At 40.5% G+C, this 23189-nt stretch overlaps 1 pseudogene; it reads right to left on the minus strand.

The window, feature by feature from the left end:
- Window positions 1–303: 303 nt before the first annotated feature.
- Window positions 304–2123, minus strand: LOC133239839 (eukaryotic translation initiation factor 3 subunit C-like; annotated as a pseudogene).
- Between the last annotated feature and the right edge of the window lie 21066 nt (window positions 2124–23189).

Consider the following 23189-nt stretch of genomic DNA (forward strand, 5'->3'; position numbering starts at 1 on the left):
GGCAGCCCACCAGCCTCCCCTGTCCCTGGGATTCTCCAGGCAAGACCACTGGAGTGGGTTGCCATTTCCTTCTCCAATGCATGAAAGTCAAAAGAGAAAGCTAAGTCACTCAGTCGTGTCTGACTCTTAGTGACCCCATGGACTGCAGCCCACCAGGCTCCATTGTCCATGGATTTTCCAGGCAAGAGTACTGGAGTAGGGTGTCATTGCCTTCTCTCTCTCTCTCTCTCGCTATATATATATAAACAGACCTTTAATGCAGTGTGATTGGACCTAAATGGTGAGTGGTCTAGGGCACTGGGGACAGAAGTCAAGCCATCAGTAGGCTGTCTGAGACTGCTGCTGGTGGTAGCCACCCCAGCGCATGTAGCCTTCATTTTTCCGGTAGCCATCTTTCTGGAATCGGAAGTAGCCACCACAGGTACCCTGCTTGTGGTCAAACACCTGCTTGTTCTCCACCAGGCTGCCCAGGTTCTCAGCCAGCTGCAGGGCAAGGTTCTGCTGGGCAGTGGGCTCTGTGCAGTGCATCACCACGGGCTGCGACGGCTGGTCCAGGAAGCCATCAACTCCTCATTAATGATCATCTTGCTGATGATGGAGTGTACCATGAGTGGGTCCAGCTCAAACATGTCGGACAGCATCTCCATGCTGATGGAGTTGTAGACACTGCTATAGGTGAACAGGTAGGTCCACAATGACTCTTCCTGGACCTTCCTAACTAGCATGGTTCTGACTTTGTTGGCCTCTGGGGAAAGGTCCCACATTTTGCCATTCATCTTCTCATTGATGATAAAACTGTGGCAGGTTTTCCAGTCACCCATCTTCATGGCCTTGGAAGCAGGAAGCACATGTTCCCTCATGGACTTCAGGGGGCCCAGCAAGGGCTGCCGTTCACCCACCCACAGCTAGTGATGGAACTGCTTGCTGATCATGCGTCAGTGGGTGTCACTCTCATGGGCAGCAATGGGATCTCCAGGATCATGACCGACACCAGGTAAACACCTCCAGCAGTTTCTGGTTTACGTACAGGTGGAAGGGCACCTGCTGGCGCTGCTCCACCTTCTGCTCCTGGTTGTGCTTCTACAGGCTGTGCAGCAGCAGACCCTGGCCCAGAAGCTCCTTGGCCCGGCCGCTTGACTGGATGTCCAGCAGGGCGCTGTGTGCATCCTTGGTCAGGCCTTGGGGGAAGGCACAGATGCCCAGCTGCACCATGGTGTGGTTGTACGGGATCTGGACTGGTGGGTCTGCATGCTGAATGTTGTCCTGCAGGTGGCTCATGAGCATGAGGTCCCAGGCCTGGTACCAGTGGGAGTGCAAGGCGTGATGGGAGATATGGCAGAGGATGGTGCACGTGCGGTTTCGGTCTATGCAGTCCTTGACATAGATGTACTTGCACAGTCTCTCCATCAGCACAGCTGAGTCCTCAGCCTCATTTTCGGCCTGATCTTGCTCAGACTTTGAGGAGCCCTCAGCGGGGTAAGCTGCCGCTGATGGGCCTTGTAATCAAACTTGTAGTCGGCGTGGAGAATGTGCCTCAGGTAGACGCAGCAGATCTCAGTGGTGCCCTTCTCCCCCAGGTAGTGCTGCACACGCTCAATGATGGTACACACCGGGGCCTCGTCCTTCAGGTGCTCCACGTACTCTTGGGAGTGAGGATCAGTGTTCTGCATTATTTTGGTAAATTCTTCATTTATTCGTTCCACCAGAGTTAAGATGCAGCCACGGACATGCAGTGGCTGGTCTGCGTTATGCATGTTCTCACTCTCTTCCAGAATGTTCTCTCCAACAAAGATGTTGGGATTTGCAAACAGGATGTTCATCAGCTCATTGATGCAGTCCAGACACTTCTGCCACATCTCAGGCTTCATGTATGTGGCCAGTTTGGGGTTGTAGTCATAAAGAGAAGCGGTGATGTTGATCTTGATGATGACACCCTCTCCTAGGTTGTTTTCAGAGGCAATCTGAACCAGCAACTGAAGCAGCTCAATCTGGGCTGCACAATCAGTTCTTTTCTTGCCTCGTGCCTGTAGGATCTCATTCAGTTTCTTGATGACAACAGCGTGGGTGATCTTAGTTCCCTTGGCAAACATTTTTGGCTTCTCCTTAACAAGGGGCATTCCACCTCAGACATGAGATCTTTCACTGGGCAAAAAGAAATGATTTATTTTTGCCACCCAAGTTTGAGATCATGGGACCTTAAATTTCCAAAAGTAGAAGTTATGTGTCTGAAAATAAGAGCAAATTTTTAAAATATGAAGAGCATAAATGAAGAAACCTTAGCTAATGATGAGAAGCAGGAGATAAGAAAAAGGCAGTTCCAAGGAAAAGTACCAAATTTCCTTTTGGAATGCTGAATTGATTGTGATTCTCTTCTCTGAAATTGGAAATAGAGACGAAGGAGTAGGTTTGAGGGAGGAACGTTTTCAACCTGGCTTTAGACTGGGCAAGGGTGTGCTGCAGTGCAGAGGTGCATTTGGAGGGAGACAGAGTTGGCTTCAAGCCCCAGTTCTGCAGGGGGGGAGCTCTGTGGCCTTGCTTCTTCCCTTCACCTTCCTGATCAGGAATCCATCTCTAAAAGGAGCACCATCGTTTATTCCTAGTAGAAGCAGTTTTTCCAAACTTGCATGTAAGAGCCTAACAGTATGTCACTCACTAATGGTTGTTACCATCATTACCTTGATGACGAAGTTCCTCCATGAAATGCAGGTGAAATTCTTCAGTGGTTGTTGGAGAGCAGATATATTAGTGCATATGTGTTTCTGTACTCCTGGCATCAAATAAATGTTTGTTAAATTTAAGTGAATCTAATAATAAGAGGGATGTGGTGAAGGGCAGGAAAGGACACACATCTGCAAGGAAGGAAATATTAATATATAAATTGCTTTGTGCCGGGCAAGTTTATATGCATTTTCTGATTTTAGTTTTGTTTGAACCCAATGCTTTTGTCCTGAATTCAACTAATAAGAGAACTACCATTCAGGAATATTCATTGTATTACTCTCTAAAAATGTGTTACTATATCTCTGATCAATAACATTAGGATGACAAAAGATGTATTATGTGTCTTTGGTCTATATTGTGTTAAGGGGCTTTCCCAAGGTTGTATAGCCAGCAGGCCCTTAATAGGAATTGAGTCCTTATTGACAACAAAGCCAAGCTGACAGTCACCACGCTGGTAGGTGTACTTCCCCCCTTCTCCATTCTTTTGCCCATTTGCCACCAAATCCTTTGAAGGGGAAGTTATGCAGTCAAACTGGTCTGTTGTGCACGGTGGCATACAGTCCTGGAAGAGGTAAAAATAACACAGGCCTGTGATGGAGCTGTCAGCACCCGGTCACAGGCATGGTTCCAAGTGCAAGCATAATTTTTAGAAGGCCTAGGAAAAGTGCAGTATTTATTCTGGAAAATAAACCAAATAAGATTTTTTAAAAACACGGTGGTTCCTTCATCCAGTAATAAATGCCCTGCAGGCCGTGTGTCTCTCCTTCCCGCCTAGGGGACTGCATCTCAGGTGCTCTTGGCCTCAGCCGCAGCAGGAGCTGAGACAGCCAAGCCCTCTGCCTCTGCTGAGTGAGTGGGTGAACTCACTGCTGTGCAGGAGCCAGTAGTCAAGTGAGTACTTTTTAAAAAAAATTATGTGTCACTCCCTTTATCACATTTTTACCTGTATGACATCACAGACTGGTAAATGGCAGCCACCTTTGACCTTCCTTTGAAGATCCAGAAAGCAGGACAGACATGCAGCTATTCAGGCACTAGAGTCTGCCCTGGCAGCCTCTGTGCACAAGCCGCCTTCAGTGACCCCCGTGCACACGGTCACCACGGGGGTGTGGACAGAGCTAGTCCATTGCTGGTGACTCTGACTCAGTCTTGGGTGAAGCCCCTGAATTTGCATTTTTAACAAATAAACACATGTGTTAAGACAGGCCTTTCAGAGACCACATTTTGACTAATGCTGACCTACTGTCTTCTCGGATCTCCCTAAGTTTTATAGATAGCTGATTTTCCAGAGAACTTTAGTTTTTAATTCTCGTTCCTCCTGTGTAACCCTGAGCAGTGGAATCAGCCTCTTGACTCTCTCTCTCTCCATCTGTAGTAGAAGCTAACTAAGCATTGTCCACACAAAATCCAACCCTTTGTTTCTTATTTATAAACAAAAGCGTGCATCACTTGTATATTATATTCAGTTTATAATGCATTTCTCAATGAACTCGTTATTTTTGATGATAACCAAAATAAACAAACTGCCATACAGATTGGTCCTCTTTCCAGAGGGCACAAATAGGAAAACAAGGCTTGGAGATTTAAGAACAGCTGGTAAGGGCAGGACCTCTCTTAAGCCTGTATCTTCTGACTTTGTTTTTCTCACTTTGTTACATTCTTTGTCACCAGAAGCGTTTCTCAAAATTCTTACCCCAGATGTTTTTAACTAAGAAGCAAAGACATGCTGCGTTCTTGCAGTGCCCCAGGAAGCTTTGGTCAATCTCAAGGGAAAGCTCTGGAATGTTTTCTCTATTCTTCACAGTAAAGCACCTGACTTCTACAGAATGTTCTGTAGACACTGTTAGGTTTATCCTTTGGGCATCTTGGGAGCCACAGTTTGACCAAAGTATAACTTCTGCTCTAATTCCAATCAATCTCCTCCCAAGACACATCTTGAATGTGGGCTCCCATGACAGGATTAATTTAAGAGTTTTCCTGGCTAGGAACATATTTGTTTTTAATTTAATATAGAACCCCGGAGATTACAGTTGACCAAAACATCGCCATGAACCTCTTTCCCCTGCCTTGTAAATCACAAAAATGTAAAGATTACCTCCATATGATTTATACTAAAATAAATTAAGTTCTGAGGTGGTTTTACAGATATAGAAGTATTTATTAACAATTTGGTCCTTATACATAATACATTGAAAAAGCATATTCCCTAGTCCTTTTTTCTTCTGTATCTCTGAACACTGAAATAAAAAAGTGTATTAAGGAATGTGAATATAAAGGAAACTATAGCTTTAAGGATTTTATTGTCCCAAGGTTTTTCTTACACACTGAAACAGAAAATAAAGAAGTGCTTTGAAAAAGAGGGGATATTCAGCTATAATAAAAGTAAGCAAATTAAATAAATTAGACATAGCTCCTCTATTTGAAGAAAAAAAAAACAAACCAAGAATCTTTCCTTAGGTATTTACATTTTCTTTTTCAAGGGAAAAGAGCAAAAGTTTACTTTCCAAATTGCTAAGTCCAAGCAAGAAGAGAAAGAAGCTAGATCCAAGAAAAATTACAATATATCACTAGATTTTTCCAATCAAAATCTGGGCCAAAATGGAATTGCAGGCCAGATTTTATTATAAAAGCTATCTAAAATAAATTAAAAATATCTTAAAAACTTCATGATGCAAGTCTGCAGGAAAAGTAAGAGATGTGGAGATGGAGGGCATTTAGTCCCCAAATCATAGTGTGAAATTCAGAATAAAATAATTGTCTCACTTAGGGATAATTGAATAAAACTCACACAAACAGAGTTTATCCCTTAATCAGTGGGCTCTGGATCCATGAACTGGCTCAATTCTAAAAAGTGGGTAAAAGTTTTTGAATTACTGCTATGGCAATCCTGGTAGACTTCTGCCCACTTCTGCTGGATTCTCTGCCTATGATTCAGCTTAAGCAGTAATCTTCTGTTTACTGGATATTATTCAAGCCAGCAAATTATAAGCATCAATATTCTGTTTCTAAATAGGAGTGCTGTATATGAGACTGTCCTAAGTAGGTGCAGAAAATATGAGAAAATTGCATGAGCAAGTGTCCCAGACCCACTCTTGCTGCTTTGTGGTCTTTTCCTCAGTTCCCATCTGTGACTTAGTGGGAAATTCCTCATGACCAGTATAACTTAGTTATCCAAATCCAAAGAGGGAAAAGTTCAGGCATAGTTTTCTGTTGTTGTTCTTGAGCATGATAAGTTGTGGTTGACTAGAAGTAGATGTAGTGTTTTATAGGCCATTCAAAAATGTCTTTGTTAGATGTCTCTGAAATGAAAGTTTCCCGGTAGTAATCATTATGGGCATGTATCTGGTAGTCCATGTTGTTTTGTAGAAAAATAATTTGAGGTATGCATTTATACCAAATAAGGAACATTGGGTAATGTTTTTGGCCAGTTAAAAAGAATAAGGTTGGTGACAAGGTGATCTTTTGAAAGGGTGTTGGGATGGGCACATGGTGTATCCATAGTCTTTGTGGTACATGGATGCCCACAAGGGGGACCAACTGCAGAGGATGCTCTCAATAGTCTGATGAGGCAGAGAACCTCCCTCTCTACCAAGAACAGTGATGCTCAGTGAATGTTATAGATAGGCTCACCTGTGGAAAATTACCCTCTTCAGGGCTGATATGGATGCAGCTTTGTTGTTTAGTCACTCAGTTGTGTCTGACATTTTGTGAGTCGGACTGCAGCACCCCAGTCTTCCCTGTCCTTCACCATCACCTGGAGCTTGCTCAAACTCATGTCCGCTGAGTCGGTGATGCCATCCAACCATCTCGTCCTCTGTTGTGCTCTTCTCCTCCTTCCTCCTGCCTTCAATCTTTTCCAGTGTCAGGGTATTTTTCAATGACTCAGCTCTTCACATCAGGTGGCCAAGGATGGGGGATTCAGCTTCAGCATCAGTCCTTACAATGAATATTCAGAGTTCATTTCCTTTAGACGGGTTTGATATCCTTGCAGTCCAAGGAACGTTCAAGAGTCTCCTCCAACACCACAGTTGAATAGCATCAATTCTTCAGTGCTCAGCATTCTTTATGGTCCAACTGCCACATCCATACATGACTACTGGAAAAACCATAGTTTTGACCATACGTAACTTTGTTGGCAAAGTAACGTCTCTGCTTTTTAATACGCTGTCTAGGTTTATCAGCTTTTCTTGCAAGGAGCAAGCATCTTTTAATTTCATGGCTGCAGTCACTGTCCACAGTGATTTTGTAGGCCAAGAAAGTGAAGTCTGCCACTGTTTCCATTGTTTCCCTATGTGTTTGCCATGAAGTGAGGGAACTGGATGCCATGATCTTAGATTTTTGAATATTGAGTTTTAAGCTAGCTATTTCACTGTCCTCTTTCAACTTCATCAAGAGGCTTTTTAGTTTCTCTTTGCTTTCTGCCATAAGGGTGGTATCATCTGCATATCTGAGGTTATTAATATTTGTCCCAACAATCTTGATTCCAGCTTGTGCTTCATCCAGTCAGTCTAGCATTTCTCATGATGTACTCTGCATTTAAGCAGAGGTACAATATACATCTTTGATGTACTCCTTTCCAAAATTTGAATCAGTCCATTGTTCCATTTCTGGTTCTAACTTTTGCTTCTTGACTTGCATACAGGTTTCTCAGGAGGCAGGTAAGGTGTCCTGGTATTCCCATCTCTTGAAGATTTTTTCATGGTTTGTTGTGATCCATACAGTGAATGGCTTTAGCATAGTCAATGAAACAAAAGTAGATGATTTTTTGGAATTCTCTAGCTTTTTCTGTGATCCAACGGATGTTGGTAATTTGATCTCTGGTTCTTCTGCCTTTTCTAAATCTGCTTGTACATCTGGAAGTTCTCAGTTCATGTACTGCTGAAGCCAAGCTTGAAGGATTTTGAGCATTAACTTGCTAGCATGTGAAATGAGTGCAAATGTGCAGTAGTATGAACATCCTTTGCATTGTCCTTCTTTGGGATTGTAATGAAAACACCTTTTCCAGTCCTGTGGCCACTGCTGAGTTTTCCAAATTTGCTGGTGTATTGAGTGCAGCACTTTCACAGCAACATCTTTTAGGATTTGAAATAGCTCAGCTGGAATTCCATCACCTCCACTAGCTTTGTTCACAGTGAGGCTTCCTAAGGCCCACCTGACTTTGCACTCCAGGATGTCTGGCTCTAGGTGAGTGATCACACCATCATGATTATCCAGGCCATTAAGATCTTTTTTGTATATTTGGTCTGTGCCTTCTTGCCACCTCTTCTTAATATCTTTTGCTTCTGTTAGGTCAATACCATTTCTGTCCTTCAGTTTGCCCATTTTTGCATGAAATGTTCCCTTAGTATCTCTAATTTTCTTGAAGAGATCTCTTGTCTTTCCCATTTTATTGTTTTCCTGTTTTCTTGCATTGTTCACTTAAGAAGGCTTTCTGATTTCTCCTTGCTCTTCTTTGAAACTGCATTCAGATGGATATATCTTTCCTTTTCTCCTTTGCCTTTTGCCTCTCTTCTCAACTATTTGAAAGTCTTCTTTAGACAACCATTTTGCCTTTTTGCATTTCTTTTTCTTGGGGATGGTTTTGATCAGTGCCCCCTATACAATGTTACGAACCTCTGCCCATAGTTCTTCAGATACTCTATCTTCAGATCTAATCTCTTGAATCTATTTGTCACTTCTGCTATGTAATCATAAGGGATTTGATATAGGTCATACCTGAATGGTCTAGTGGTTTTCCCTTCTTTCTTCAATTTAAGTCTGAATTTGGCAATAAGGATTTCATGATCTGAGCCACAGTCAGCTCCTGGTCTTGTTTTTGCTGACTGTATAGAGCTTCTCCATGTTAGGTTGCAAAGAATATATCAGTCTGGTTTCCATATTGACCATGTTGTGATTCACGCCTTGAAGGCCAGTATGATTTGATTACAGAACTTCCACAGGGCTGGAGAAATAGAAACTCTGGGAGGGCACAAACAAAACCATCTGCACACCAGGACCCAGGGCAAAGGAGCGGTGATGATGGGACAAGAGACTAAGACAGACTTGCCTGTGAATGTTTGGGTGTTTCCCAGGGAGGCTTGGGGATTATCAGGAGAGATCAGTTATTATCCACTCATCTAGTGGCAAGTTGATTACTTTGATTACACCCCCTTCCCACCATGAGGACAGCAAATTTGTCCTCATGGAAATGGGTACATATCACATATAAAAAATTAGCTTTCCTTGTCTGCACAGCTTCTGCTAGCATTGCTTGACCCCTTTAAAGATTTCTCCATTGTGGTATTTTGTGCAAAAGTATCCTGCTAAGGAATTTACAAAATATCTGCTTCCTGCCCTTTCTACAAGGGATAAAATCATAGTTCATCAGTGTAGGAGCTAAGATTGCTTCCCAGCCATTTAACACTTCTTTTACCACTGAATAGAGGGGCAGAGATTGATTTCTGTTAAGGAAGTTGGCTGCTGCTTTACAAAGTGAGTAAAAAGTTTTACATCTGAAATCTACTATTCTTTGGAGTATCTCTTAACAGTCCCATGACCATAGAAGGCTGTGGCAAAACAAAAGAGGGTCTACAAATTCAGGGACTTCTAGGAGTAGGAGAAAAATTCCTTTGAGTAACGAAGGCTGATTAAAATTTAGCCTTGAAGTGAAGATTGAATCAAGGCTAAAGCTGTTTATTCCCATTATTAAAACCCCTTGAAACAAAGTTTGATAGAGTTCCATATATTTTGGCATCTAGTATTACTACTTAAGGTTTTGACAGTTTATTATATTAGTGATTTTTAAAGAATTGAATGAGGCTTGAAACGTTCATCCAATTCAGAGAATATAAAGAAATACTATGATGTAAAACAACAACAACAACAACAACAAAACAAATAAAAGGCAGAAAATTACCATGTGATACAGTATTATTAACTGAAGTACAGAGTTTTTCAAATTTCACGAAATTTTCACAAAATGCTAGTCCATTATTTATTTTCATATCTTGTTCAAGATTCCACATTGTATTTAGTTGCACTGAGCAGCTTCAGCTGCATGCAATAAATTCTGGTAAATTCTCTTCTCATTTTTATTCTGTAACAAATATTTTCTAATTTTCCTTGTTTTGGCTTTTAGATACACCCATAGTTTAAAAGTAAACATTTAATTTCCCAATACTTGGGGTTTTGAAAGTATCTTTAATATTAATTTCTCATTTTGATATTAGTTTGTCATTTAAATGCTCTCTCCTCTTTGTTTTTTTTCTTTTTTTTTTCAGCCTTCTAGCTTTATTGAGGCTTTCAAAGGCTAAGTCAAAGATCTCTCTTGGTAAATACTTGGCTTATTTTCAAGTACATTTTGATTAGGTTTCCCTGGTGGCTCAGACGTTAAAAATCTGCCTGCAATGTGGGAGACCTGGGTTCGATCCCTGAGTTGGGAAGATCCTCTGGAGCAGGGCATGGCGACCCACTCCAGTATTCTTGCCTGGAGAATCCCCATGGACAGAGGAACCTGGCAGGCTACAGTCCCCGGGGTCACAAAAAGTCGAGCGTGACTAAGCAACTAAGCACAGCACAATACATCTTTTGATATTGATTTCTAACATAATTCTACATTAATAAGAGAACAGACTCTGTTTGATTTCAATACCTTTAGACCATGAAATTTTTGCACCTTGTTTTATGTCCCCGGATATGTTTCAGTGTCTCCTAGTTTATAGTCTATGGGAACTTGAATAGAATTTGTATCCTACTGTTGTGTGAAAATTGTATAAATCTTAATCATGTTGAACTGGTTCATAGTGTTTTTCAACTCTACTGTATCCTTCTAATTTTCTGTATATTCCTTCTATTAATTTTTGAGAGTTTGATATTGAAACTTCAACTAAAAATCTTAATTTATCTACTTAAAAAATAATTGTAATATATAGTTGATGTATATGTTACTCTCTTCTATATTTCTCAAGTGTCCTGTAAATGTATTATCTTACTTCCATAGTTTAAAAAATAAAAAAGATAGAGAAAAAAATAAACAAACATTGAATGGATTAAAGTAGCACACAGTAAATCCTTTCAGTTGGATAAACCAGTTCAGGAAAAGAGATAAAAGGTATGGATCACCCACCTTGGTCTGATTGCCTAAGGCTTGTAATTAAGTTGAGAAAAAGAAAGCATAGGGCAGGAAACAAAGAAATACTGTAAATCTAAGAAATGGGTCTAGAAAGAATTTTGAATGTGGCTATTGGCACTTGTAACTGACTAAGTCAAACATTTGAAAAACTATTAAGGTTTTAAGAGAGTGTGTTGCCCATGTGCGTGGACACACACACACACACACACATTCAAATACATAGATGCAAGAATTAAAGTGACTTTTGGTCCCTAACTTGCTGGTAGGCTGGAGAGCCAACTGAGAAAGCTGCTTAGCAACCAAAGAGAAAATAGCATCCCAGTCTTATTTCCAGATAAGGATATTTTATTGTTCAAGGAGAGTAATAAAAAAAGAATAATCAAAAGGAGTAGCCAAGAGCTATGGAGAAAAAGTAGAAGTTCCCTTCTAGGAACCAGAATTACGGTCTAAACTAAAAACATGCTCCATTCTCCCAACATAAGTGCTCTGCAACATGTTCTAGCAGGATTTGTACAGACCAGTAACTTCACTATGTTTCCCATGTCTCACCTCTTCTGGTGATGAGAAGCGTCTGTCCCTGTTCTACCAATGCAGAGAACAGGGATTGGCAGGTAGCGGTTGGTGGTGGATGAGAACGTCTGTTTAGTACAGAGATCTCCAGACAGAAATACGCCTGCATGAATAGATGCTTGGAGAGCATGGACATTGGGTCCATCATGACTTTTAATAATGGGAATAAACGGCTTTACCCTGGATTTGATCTTCTCTTCAAGGGCAAATTTTAATCAGCCTTTTGTTGCTCAAAAGAATTTTTCCCACCTCCACAAGTCCTTGAATTTGTAGACTCTATATTGTTTTGTCACAGCATCCCAATGAGTTTTATTAATGGTAATGGGATTATTAAGATTTATTCCAAGGAGAGTCATGATTTTAATGACTTTATGGGACTCTACTTCAGCAATGAGTTACTGTATATTTTATTGTTCAAGAGAGAGGAACTCAAATAGTTAGTGACCAGAAAGTCACTAGTGATGATGTAGTGATTAGTGATAAGCCCTAAATAGTGTTTTTTTCCCTTTTGGGCGAAAGGAACACATTATACTTTCTGGCCAACTTGAAATTGCTCTAGTCAGTGAAACATCAGCTGAGTTCTATCACTTCAGGCTGGAAGATTTCATGTATCAGGGCACAATTTGCCACTCCTCTTTTATTCTGTCACAATTACCAGTAGTACTCCACAGGGTGAATGTTGTATTGGTCTGAGTGAGGACCCCAGTGAGAGGAGCTTCAACCCACCCCCATAATGGATGTGTGGTAGACGAGAAATAAGTCATTGCTTTTTTTCCCAAATCACTAAGATTTAAAAGTATTTGTTATTGTCACCTAGAATACTTTCTTATCTATTTATTCTAAAGGAATCATTACCAGACTTGAAAGACTCTGTTTATTTCCTTTCACATATTTTCTCAATTTTTTTGACCTCCCACCTTTTCTTTTTTCTTTGAGGACCCTAGAAGATAAAACACTTCCTTCTCTCAAACTTCAGCTCCTCATTACTGGTTACTAATAGGTGCTACTTAACATTTGTACCCCAGCCAACTTGATATTAGTCACTTAGTATGTTTCTAAATAAGTCTGTTTATTAAATATAATAAGACTCAAACCTGAAGTAATAAGAATAAAACTGGATTTGAACAGTTATGTGGGGACCTTTGCCAAGTCTTCGCTGGTGGCTCAAATGGTAAAGCCTCTGCCTACAATGCGGGAGACCCAGGTTCAATCCCTGGGTTGGGAAGATCCTCTGGAGAAGGAAATGGCAACCCACTCCAGTACTCTTGCCTGGAAAATCCCATGGACGGAGGAGCGTGATAGGCTATGGTCTATGGGGTCACAAAGAGTCGGACATGACTGAGCGACTTCACTTTCACTTTCACTTTGCCAACAAAGGTCCGTCTAGTCAAGGCTATGGTTTTTCCAGTGGTCATGTATGAATGTGATAATTGGACTGTACAGAAAGCTGAGCGCCGAAGAATTGATGCTTTTGAACTGTGGTGTTGGAGAAGACTCTTGAGAGTCCCTTGGACTGCAAGGAGATCCAACCAGTCCATTCTGAAGGAGATCAGTCCTCAGTGTTCATTGGAAGGACTAATGCTAAAGCTGAAACTCCAGTACTTTGGCCGCCTCATGTGAAGAGTTGACTCATTGGAAAAGACCCTGATCCTGGGACGGATTGGGGGCAGGAGGAGAAGGGGACGACAGAGGATGAGATGGCTGGATGGCATCACCAACTCGACGGACATGAATTTGAGTAAACTCTGGGAGTTGGTGATGGACAGGGAGGCCTGGTGTGCTGCAATTCATGGGGTTGCAAAGAGTCAGACACAACTGAGTGACTGAACTGAACTGACTGAAGAGTTATCAACATTAAGGCAACGTGCAGGGTGTGTAAGACATGAGTTGTAAGATGCATGATTTCCTCAGTCATCCCTACAAGGCACTGAAAAGAAAATCCATCAGAGTATCTAATTTTATTGCCAAGAACAAAGAGTTCTAGGCTCTTCTTTACTTATAATCATCATTCTACTCTAATTAAACCCTGGAGCATCTTTGAAAATAAATCTGTTTCTTTCCTCTTTTCTTTCTTTTCCTGATCAGAGAATTTTATACAGTCATAAGCAGGAGCAGAGGATTTATTCCAATACATGAACAAATTACAAAAAGCAAGTAACCATGGACTGGATTTTCTTTCTTCTTGAAGGACTAGGAAGTGGGAGATATGGGATCAGGGAAATGTCTTCTACTGTTTTAATAGATGGTGAGCTGGGGTAAATTTGAGGAGTTCTTTGAGTTTGTGCTTTACAGCCCTTTCTGCATTATAGGGCACAGGTGTAAGGGACAGCCATGGTTGTCTGCTGTGAGTCTGGACAACCAGTCTGAGAACCACCTAACTGCAATTAAAGCCAACAGTAGTCAGTTGTTTCTGAAAAGACCGGCTAATGGTTCTCGATACATCAGAATCTTCTAGGGAACTTTTCAGATAAAGTGATTACTTGATCCCTTATTAGACTAGTTAAATAAAAAAAATTTATTAGCAAGTTCTTTGGATGATTGTTTATTTCTATGTGAGCCGGCTAGGCTTATCTTGTGGGCTTCCCAGGTGGCTCAGTAGGTAAAGAATCCACCTGCAACATAGGAGACATAAATCCGATCCCTGGGTCAGCAAAATTCCCTGGAGGAAAACATGGCAACCCACTCCAGCATTCTTGCCTGGAGAATCCCATAGACAGACGAGCCTGGCGAGCTGCAGTCCACGGGGTCACACAGAGAGACACGACTGAAGCGACTGAGCACACAGGAACACAGGCTTATAGTGACATCTGGGGACTGGCCCTTTAGTGAACTCTGGAGTTCAGTGGTTCCTAACTTGGTGGTATGTTCTAGATAGCCATATCCACTCACCCCAGCTTCCTTGTTTCCCTACACATCTTGGAGACATACTTAAGGCACATTTTCAAGGCATCATGTAAATGAATATGCCAAAATACCTGTTAACTCAGTTTACCATTTTGAAGTTCTCTTATGACCGTGATGCTCATTAAAAATACAGACGTTATATAAATTGCATTTAAACTGGCTTATATCCATGGCAGCTTTCTCTTTATTCAAGGTCAAGGAAACATATGCCCTCTGAAAGCCTCAGTTTCCCTCCACAATCTCAGACAACTTCTCCAGGCGTCACCTCCTTCCTTCCTTCCCTCCCTGCCTCCCTCCCTTTCTTCCTTTCTTCCTTCCTTCTTCCTTCCTGTGGGCCAGCATGGTCCTGTCATTACTCTGTTTTGTCTTTTAAACTGGCATTTGCTTTATGCCTCTGTTAGATTAATGGTCCTGTCTTTTGTACCCTGACATTAGCCTTTAATTTCCACTTGGTATTGTCAGATGGAAAAGTAGTCCACTGTTTTTAGTTCAAAATGTTTCTCACTTTTCTGAAGAGACATCTATAAAAGAGATTGTTATTATCAAGTGGTTAATATTATCCCAAAGACTTTAGCAGGATGCAATTCTAGTTAAGTTTAAGTTGGCTATTACACAAATACCTCTATGGGTTAATGATTCTGTAATATATTCCAGCATTCAAGATGTACTTAAAATCAGTTGAAGTTTTTATAATATCACAAGGTTGACATTATTTTCATTCACCTTAAGTTTCTGAGGGAAGAAAAAGTCATACAAGGATCATCTATAAGCAGAATTATTTCCTTTTCTGTTATCTCACAAGCATAGAACTGGCATGAATTTGAACTGAAACTTGAGAAGTTAAGTAGAAGTATTTTGTCTTTCTCTTGATTTTCTCTGGTTATGCCCCACTCTTTTTGACAGTTCATCTTTCTGATCACCCTGGTATATGTAAATGACATTCCAGTTGTGGTCTGATAATGGATTAAGGTGTTAGCCCTCCCAGAGTTATTTGTACTTTAATAATAAATGCAAAGGACCACATAACTTTAAGAAATCAAGGTCTAAAACCATCTCATTGGGATGTGATTCCCTACCCTTCCATGCCTCTCCTGCATAGTGGTCCCTCCCCTCTTGGGGAGCAGGAGCTTTGATGGAGGTGGTATGCTTGCTGGATGCTCTCTGAACGCTGGGTGCGCTTTCTCCTGATGGATGCTTCCACTGCAGGCCTGAGCACAAGATTAGAGTCAGGTGACTGTAGTTCATAACCCACAGCACGCAATTACCTGACAGTGTTCTATCAGAATAAAAGATAGTCAAGAGACATTTATGCCACACTTAAATATATTAAGTTTTTAAAGCATGTAAAAATAATACTTCAGCTAATATTGCTTGCAGTGTCAGGATGCAGATATATAGAGACAGTTCATATTTTACACTTAATTAATGTGCAATGATAGGCTGGTTTCTCCATAATTGAGTAACTGAGTCTTCTGATATGCTTTGGGTCATAAGCTTCAATGGCCTTGTTCAGATTACTTTAACATATACCTGCTCATGCCCCCTTTTTCTTTTTTGCACAGACATGGGTGGTTTAACAGAGTAGATAAATGTCAGGGAAGTCCTGTGGTTATGAACGATGAGTCACAAAATGGTTATGGACATCAGAGGTCATTTATTGTGGTTCTAGGGCATTTGAAACTGATCATTAACATAATATGGTTGTGAATCTTTCTGATTTTTACATGTGAGGAATTAAATGGGAAGAAGACTATCAAAGTACTTTTCACTTTCATGCTTGGCTACGTGAAGGAATCCTACATAAAATAAATTCAAATTTTATGGCTTAAGTTTTGGGGATAGTTAGTATTTATAATACTGTATATAAGCTTATATACTACATGTAGGTATATATACTTATATACTATATATATATAAGCATCATTTATAATGATGCTTACCCTCCCTGATTACAAAGACAGGCACAGATATACAAGCAAAAATCAAACCTCTGTTTTGTATTGAAGGATCCATGTTAAAAAGGTGATGATGTTCACCACGAGTTTTCATGCAAAATCAGTGTGCCAAGCATTGTACATCCTTTATCTCATTTAATCCATTTAACGTACACCACGAAGAAGATAGTTACATCCCCATTTATTGAGGCTCTCAAAGGCTAATTTGTCTACTTTTAAGCTGAAAGTGAAAGTCGCTCAGTCATGTCTGACTCTTTGCAACCCCATGGACTATACAGTCCATGGAATTCTCCAGGTCAGAATACTAGAGTGGGTAGCCTTTCCCTTCTCCAGGGGATCTTCCCAACCCAGGGATTGATCCCGGGTCTCCTGAGTTGCAGGTGGATTCTCCACCAGCTGAGCCACGAGGGAAGCTCTGTTAAGCTGAAGATTTCCTAAATCCAAAGCCCACGCATCTCCCTCAGTGCCACGCTCCTGCCCTCACTGTGGAAGCATCGTGGAAGGGGCACCGTGAGTCCTTTCATTGCGCTCACCCCCAGGCTGCTTTCCAGCTGGCTCCCGGCTCTTCACTACATGCTTCACTGGGCACGGCAAGCTTGGCTTGAAGTGGTGTTCCTTGAGAGCAGTTGGCTTCTGTTAGCCAGGTTCCCCAGGGCTATTGACTTTGACCAATCTTTCCTGCTTGTGACAAATAAACACGGCCTGAGATAAAACCTTGTAGGAAGAAATACACCATTTACATACAGATTGTTAAGAAGCATGTACTAGCTATTCATTAATACCATGCAGGTTATGTTTTTATAGAGAAAACACAAACGAAATTTCATGGACATCCACCCCCAAAGCTCCTCTGAGACTAACACATTTAAAGCAAACAATTTAATGAGTGAGTGAAGTGTTGATACATTTTAGAAACTAATTTTGTAACTTAGTGAGCTTACACATAGATTAAGTATAATATTTTATTCCCTCATAATATATTGGAAAAAAAATTCTCTGGATGACATTTTGTTTTGAGCTTCTTAGATGTAGACAAATTAAGAGGTAGAGTTGAATTTTGCTTGAAAGAATTTAAACACCTGAATATCATCAGTCTTCCTATGGTGTTTAGAAAATAGTTATTTTTATGATTTTTTAAGAATGTGCTTAGTCTAGAAACCTTAGATATGATTGCACGTATGTGTGTTCTCAGAAGGGCTTCACAGGAGGCATTACTGGTAAAGAACCTGCCTGCCAAATAGAGGATACATGAGACATGGGTTTGATCCCTTGAAGAAGATCCCCTGGAGTGGGGCATGGCAACCTACTCCACTATTCTTGCCTGGAGAATCCCGTGGACAGGGCCTAGTGGGCTACAGTCCATAGGGTCTTAAGACTGAAGTGACTTAGTACACAGCACATGTTCTCAGAAACCAAGCTTTGGTCGTATAACAACAAATACAAGAAAGATGAAAATTGTTTTGCTGACTGCCTCTTAAGGCAGTAAACTGGTTTAATGTATATTCAACACTGATAGAATGCTTTTTGAAAAAAATTTTAACACATTCATAAGTCTGTTTTCAGAAGAAATTCAGAATGGGAGCATCTCACATACCTAAATTCTGTAATCACTCTAAACTGAATGGAGTGAAATTTAGCAGAAAGTTTTATTATCTGGAAAGACCTTTGGCATTTCCTCTTGTAAAAACCCCTTATTCTAACTTTTATATTATTGGGAAGAACATTTTCATGTTGATTTATCTATCAGTTGTTTAGACAGATTCCAAATAAGTTTTACATTCCAAATAAACAAGGTTACCTGTTGCCTTGATCCTACTTCTTCTAATCTTCATGTTATCAACCTCCCCCCTCATGAGGGAAGTGAGTAGAATCCATCACTCTCCTTTTAAGATGGGCTTCTTGATGACCTCAGAGTGACCCTTTCTCTCAAACTAGTTTTCTTCTTTTTGCAAGTTACTGTCCAACACTTTTTAGCCTGGAAATATGAGGATAGCCTTATTTGATTTGATATATGTTAAAAACACACCAAATAAATTTTTTCTGTAATATCAAATGCACAGAGAATACTGCATAAGTATTTTAAGTTTGAATGGATGAGGCCATGCATTTTAAAAAACACTATTTTGAAAGTTTTACTTTATTTGAAGGCTGCTGCTGCCGCTGCTGCTGCTAAGTCACTTCAGTCGTGTCTGACTCTGTGCGACCCCACAGACGGCAGCCCACTGGGCTCTACCGTCCCTGGGATTCTCCAGGCAAGAACACTGGAGTGGGTTGCCATTTCCTTCTCCAGTGCATAAAAGTGAAAAGTGAAAGTGAATTCACTCAGTCGTGTCTGTCTCCTAGCAACCCCATGGACTGCAGCCTACCAGGCTCCTCCATCCATGGGATTTTCCAAGCAAGAGTACTGGAGTGGGGTGCCATTGCCTTCTCCATTATTTGAAGGCTACAGTGATATAATTTAAATCATTAGATCCCTGCAGAGATCATGTATTAAATTTTGTATTACTTTATAGATGGAAATGTTATGAAAATAGCTCTTACAGCTATAAATTTTAGAATTTACTGAAGACCAATAAATTCACAGCAATAGCAAGACAAATATAAAAATAACATAATTTCACATCTGTTGCACATATATGCACATATTATCATATAATGCATATATATGCATATGATTATATTAAAGGATATTTATGTCCCATGTTTTTTATTATATGTAAATTTTTGAGGTCTTCCTAATAGAGGCAGAAGGATGTTGTTTTGCACTGAGTGCAATTTATATAGAGTTATAATATATATGTATATGATATATATGATATCAAATTTGACTTAACATATCATACCTCCTATTATAATGCTCAAATCTTAGAAGGATTTAACAGATTTTGCTTTGGTAATAGATGGAAATTATTGTTTTTAAACAAGACAAAGCTCTTAGTTCATTGCTAGATATGGGACAATGTGAATGGGGAATGAAGAAGAAATGATGCCCAGTGGATTCTTAAAACAGCAGTAGAATATCTCAAAATGTAGCATTTAATATAGAATATAATTTTATGAGAATTATCATAGAGCTCAGCTTTCTGTCTGAATGAACTTTCAGTTTAGGTCTCAAAGAAATTCTTCTCGCTGAAATGTTTAAGATGCTTTTGACTTTGCTGCAACACACCATATGCTGATGGGAGAGATAATACAGCATGTTTTTGCAGAACAGACACTTGAAATGGGAAGAAAGATACCTGCAGCAATTTCCAAAATGAGTATTGAAGCAGTCAACACTCGGAAGAATGTGATTAATGCACAGTTCCACTTTAGAATGACAGTGGTTTAAATCAAACTTTAATGTTCACATTTGCACAAAGATTTTTCTATACCAGGAGTGGTCAAAGCTAGGTTTAAAAATATATGGCTGTGTATATACATGAAAATGGGAATACCAGACCTGCCTCTTGAGAAGCCTATATGAAGGTCAGGAAGCAACAGTTAGAACTGGACATGGAACAACAGACTGGTTCTAAATAGGAAAAGGAGTATGTCAAGGCTGTATATTGTCACCCTGAGTATTTAACTTATATGCAGAGTACATCATGAGAAACGCTGGGCTGGAAGAAGCACAAGCTGGAATCAAGATTGCCAGGAGAAATATCAATAACCTCAGATATGCAGATGACACCACCCTTATGGCAGAAAGTGAAGAAGAACTAAAAGGCCTCTTGATGAAAGTGAAAGAGGAGAGTGAAAAAGTTGGCTTAAAGCTCAACATTCAGAAAATGAAGATCATGGCATCTGGTCCCATCACTTCATGGGAAATAGGTGGGGAAACAGTGGAAACAGTGTCAGACTTTATTCTTTTGGGCTCCAAAATCACTGCAGATGGTGACTACAGCCATGAAATTAAAAGACGCTTACTCCTTGGAAGGAAAGTTATGACCAACCTAGATAGCATATTGAAAAGCAGAGACATTACTTTGCCAACAAAGGTTCATCTAGTCAAGGCTATGGTTTTTCCAGTGACCATGTACAGATGTGAGAGTTGGACTGTGAAGAAAGCTGAGTGCCGAAGAATTGATACTTTTGAAGTGTGGTGTTGGAGAAGACTCTTGAGAGTCCCTTGAACTGCAAGGAGATCCAACCAGTCCATTCTGAAGGAGATCAGCCCTGGGATTTCTTTGGAAGGAATGATGCTAAAGCTGAAACTGCAGTACTTTGGCCACCTCATGCAAAGAGTTGACTCATTGGAAAAGACTCTGATGCTGGGAGAGATTGGGGGCAGGAGGAGAAGGGGACGACAGAGGATGAGATGGCTGGATGGCATCACCGACTCGATGGACCTGAGTCTGAGTGAACTCCGGGAGTTGGTGATGGACAGGGAGGCCTGTCGTGCTGCGATTCATGGGGTTGCAAAGAGTCAGACACGACTGAGCGACTGAACTGAACTGATACATGTATTATACACACATGCACACACACACACACACACACACACACACACACTTGTACAGTTTTCCCCTGCTATCCCCAAATAGAGCATTCTCAAACTCAGCTCTTCCACTTATTAGCTGTGAGCAAATACTCACTTTCCTGAGTTCCTTTCTTTTAAAATGTTGCATTAAAGAGCAACCTACCTCACTGCATTATTCTGAGCATAGCACCAATAGTTAGCCCTCACAAATATTAGGCATTGTTAATACAACTACCATATGATCCAGCAATCCTGCCTCTGGGTGTAAACAGGAAGGGAATGGAAGCATACTCTCAGACATTTCTGCACCCCTATGTTTTTCACAGCGTTAGTCACTGTAGCCAAGATATGAAAACAAACTTAGTGTCCATCAAACATACACACACACACTAGTATATTATTCAGCCATAAAACATAAGGAAATTTGCCATTTGCAACAGCATGGAGGGAATGTGAGGGCATTGTGCTTAATGAGATAAGCCAGACAAAGACAAATATTGTATTATATTGCATGTGGAATCTAAAAAAGCCAAACTTGTAGAAACAGAGAGTAGAATGGTGGTTAACAGGTGCCAGGGGTAGGGGAATCAGGGAGATGCTGCTGAAGTGTATGAACTTGCAGAGAGAAGATGGAGAAGTTCTAGAGGTCTAATGCACAAAGTAGTGATTACAGTCAATAATACTATATAGTAAACTTCAAAATTGCTGCGATGCCAGATCTTAAATGTTTTCACAACAAAAAAGAAATGATAATTATGTGACGTGATAGAGATTTAGCTAAAGGTGCAGCAGTAATCAATCTGATTTCGGTATTCACCATCTGGTGATGTCCGTGTGTAGAGTCTTCTTTTGTGTGGTTGTAAGAAGGTGTTTGCTCTGACCAGTGCATTCTCTTGACAAAACTCTGTTAGCTTTTGTCCTGCTTCATTTTGTACTCCAAGGCCAAATTTGCCTATTACTCAGGGTATCTCTTGACTTCCTACTTTTGCATTCCAGTCCTCTATAATGAAATGGACATCTTTTTTGGGTGTTAGTTCTAGAAGGTCTTCTAGGTCTTCATAGAATCACTCAACTTTAGCCCCTTCAGCATTACTGGTTGGGGCATAGACTTGGATTACTGTGATACTGAATAACCATTCCATTGCCTTGGAAATGAACAGAGATCATTCTGTTGTTTCTGAGATTGCATCCAAGTACTGTATTTCGGAACTTTTGTTGACTGTGATGGCTATTCCATTTCTTCTAAGGGATTCTTGCCCACAGTAGTAGATATAATGGTCATCTGAGTTAAATTCACCCATTCCAGTCCATTTTAGTTCACTGATTCCTAAAATTTTGACGTTCACTCTTGCCATCTTCTGTTTGACCACATCCAATTTGCCTTGATTCATGGACCTAACATTCCAGATTCCTATTCAATATTGCTCTTTACAGCATAAGACTTTACTTCCATCACCAGTCACATCCACAGCTAGGTGTTGTTTTCACTTTGGCTCCATTTCTTCATTCTTTCTGATGTTATTTCTCACTCTTCTCCAGTACCATATTGGGTACCTACCGACATGGGGAAGATGACATGGAAAGTTCATCTTTCGGTGTCCTATCCTTTTGCCTTTTCATACTGTTCATGGGGTTCTCAAGGCAAGAATACTGAAGCAGTTTGCCATTACTTTCACCAGTGATGAAGATCCAAGATGGGAGCTGACTGTGGCTCAGATCATGAACTCCTTATTTGCCAAATTCAGACTTCAGTTGAAGAAAGTAGTGAAAACCACTAGACCATTCAGGTATGACTTAAATCAAATCCATTATGATTCTACAATGAAAGTGATAAATAGATTCAAGGGATTGGGTCTCCTAGACAGAGTGCCTGAAGAACTATGGATGGAGGTTCGTGACATTGTACAAGAGACAGTGATCAAGACCACCCTCCCCCCCCCCCCCCGCCGACACAAAAAATGCAAAAAGGCAAAGTGGTTGTCTAAGGAGGCCTTAACAAATAGCTGAGAAAAGAAGAGAAGCAAAAGGCAAAGGAGAAGAGGAAAGATATACCCATTTGAATGAAGAGTTCCAAAGAATAGCATAGAGAGATAAGAAAGCCTACCTCAGTGATCAGTGCAAAGAAATAGAAGAAAACAATAGAATGGGAAAGACTAGAGACTTCATCAAGAAAATTAGAGATACCAAGGGAACATTTCATGCAAAGACAGGCACAATAAAGGACAGAAACATTATGGACCTAACAGAAGCAGAAGATATTAGGAAGAGGTGGCAAGAATACACAGAAGAACTGTACAAAAAAGATCTTCATGACCCAGAAAATCACAATGATATGATCACTCACCTAGAGCCAGATATCCTGGAACGTGAAGTCAAGTTGGCCTTAGGAAACATCACTACAAACAAATCTAGTGGGGGTGATGAAATCCCAGTTGAGCTATTTCAAACCATAAAAGACAATACTCTG

Source organism: Bos javanicus, chromosome 27 (assembly GCF_032452875.1).
Source record: "Bos javanicus breed banteng chromosome 27, ARS-OSU_banteng_1.0, whole genome shotgun sequence".
NCBI lineage: Eukaryota > Metazoa > Chordata > Mammalia > Artiodactyla > Bovidae > Bos > Bos javanicus.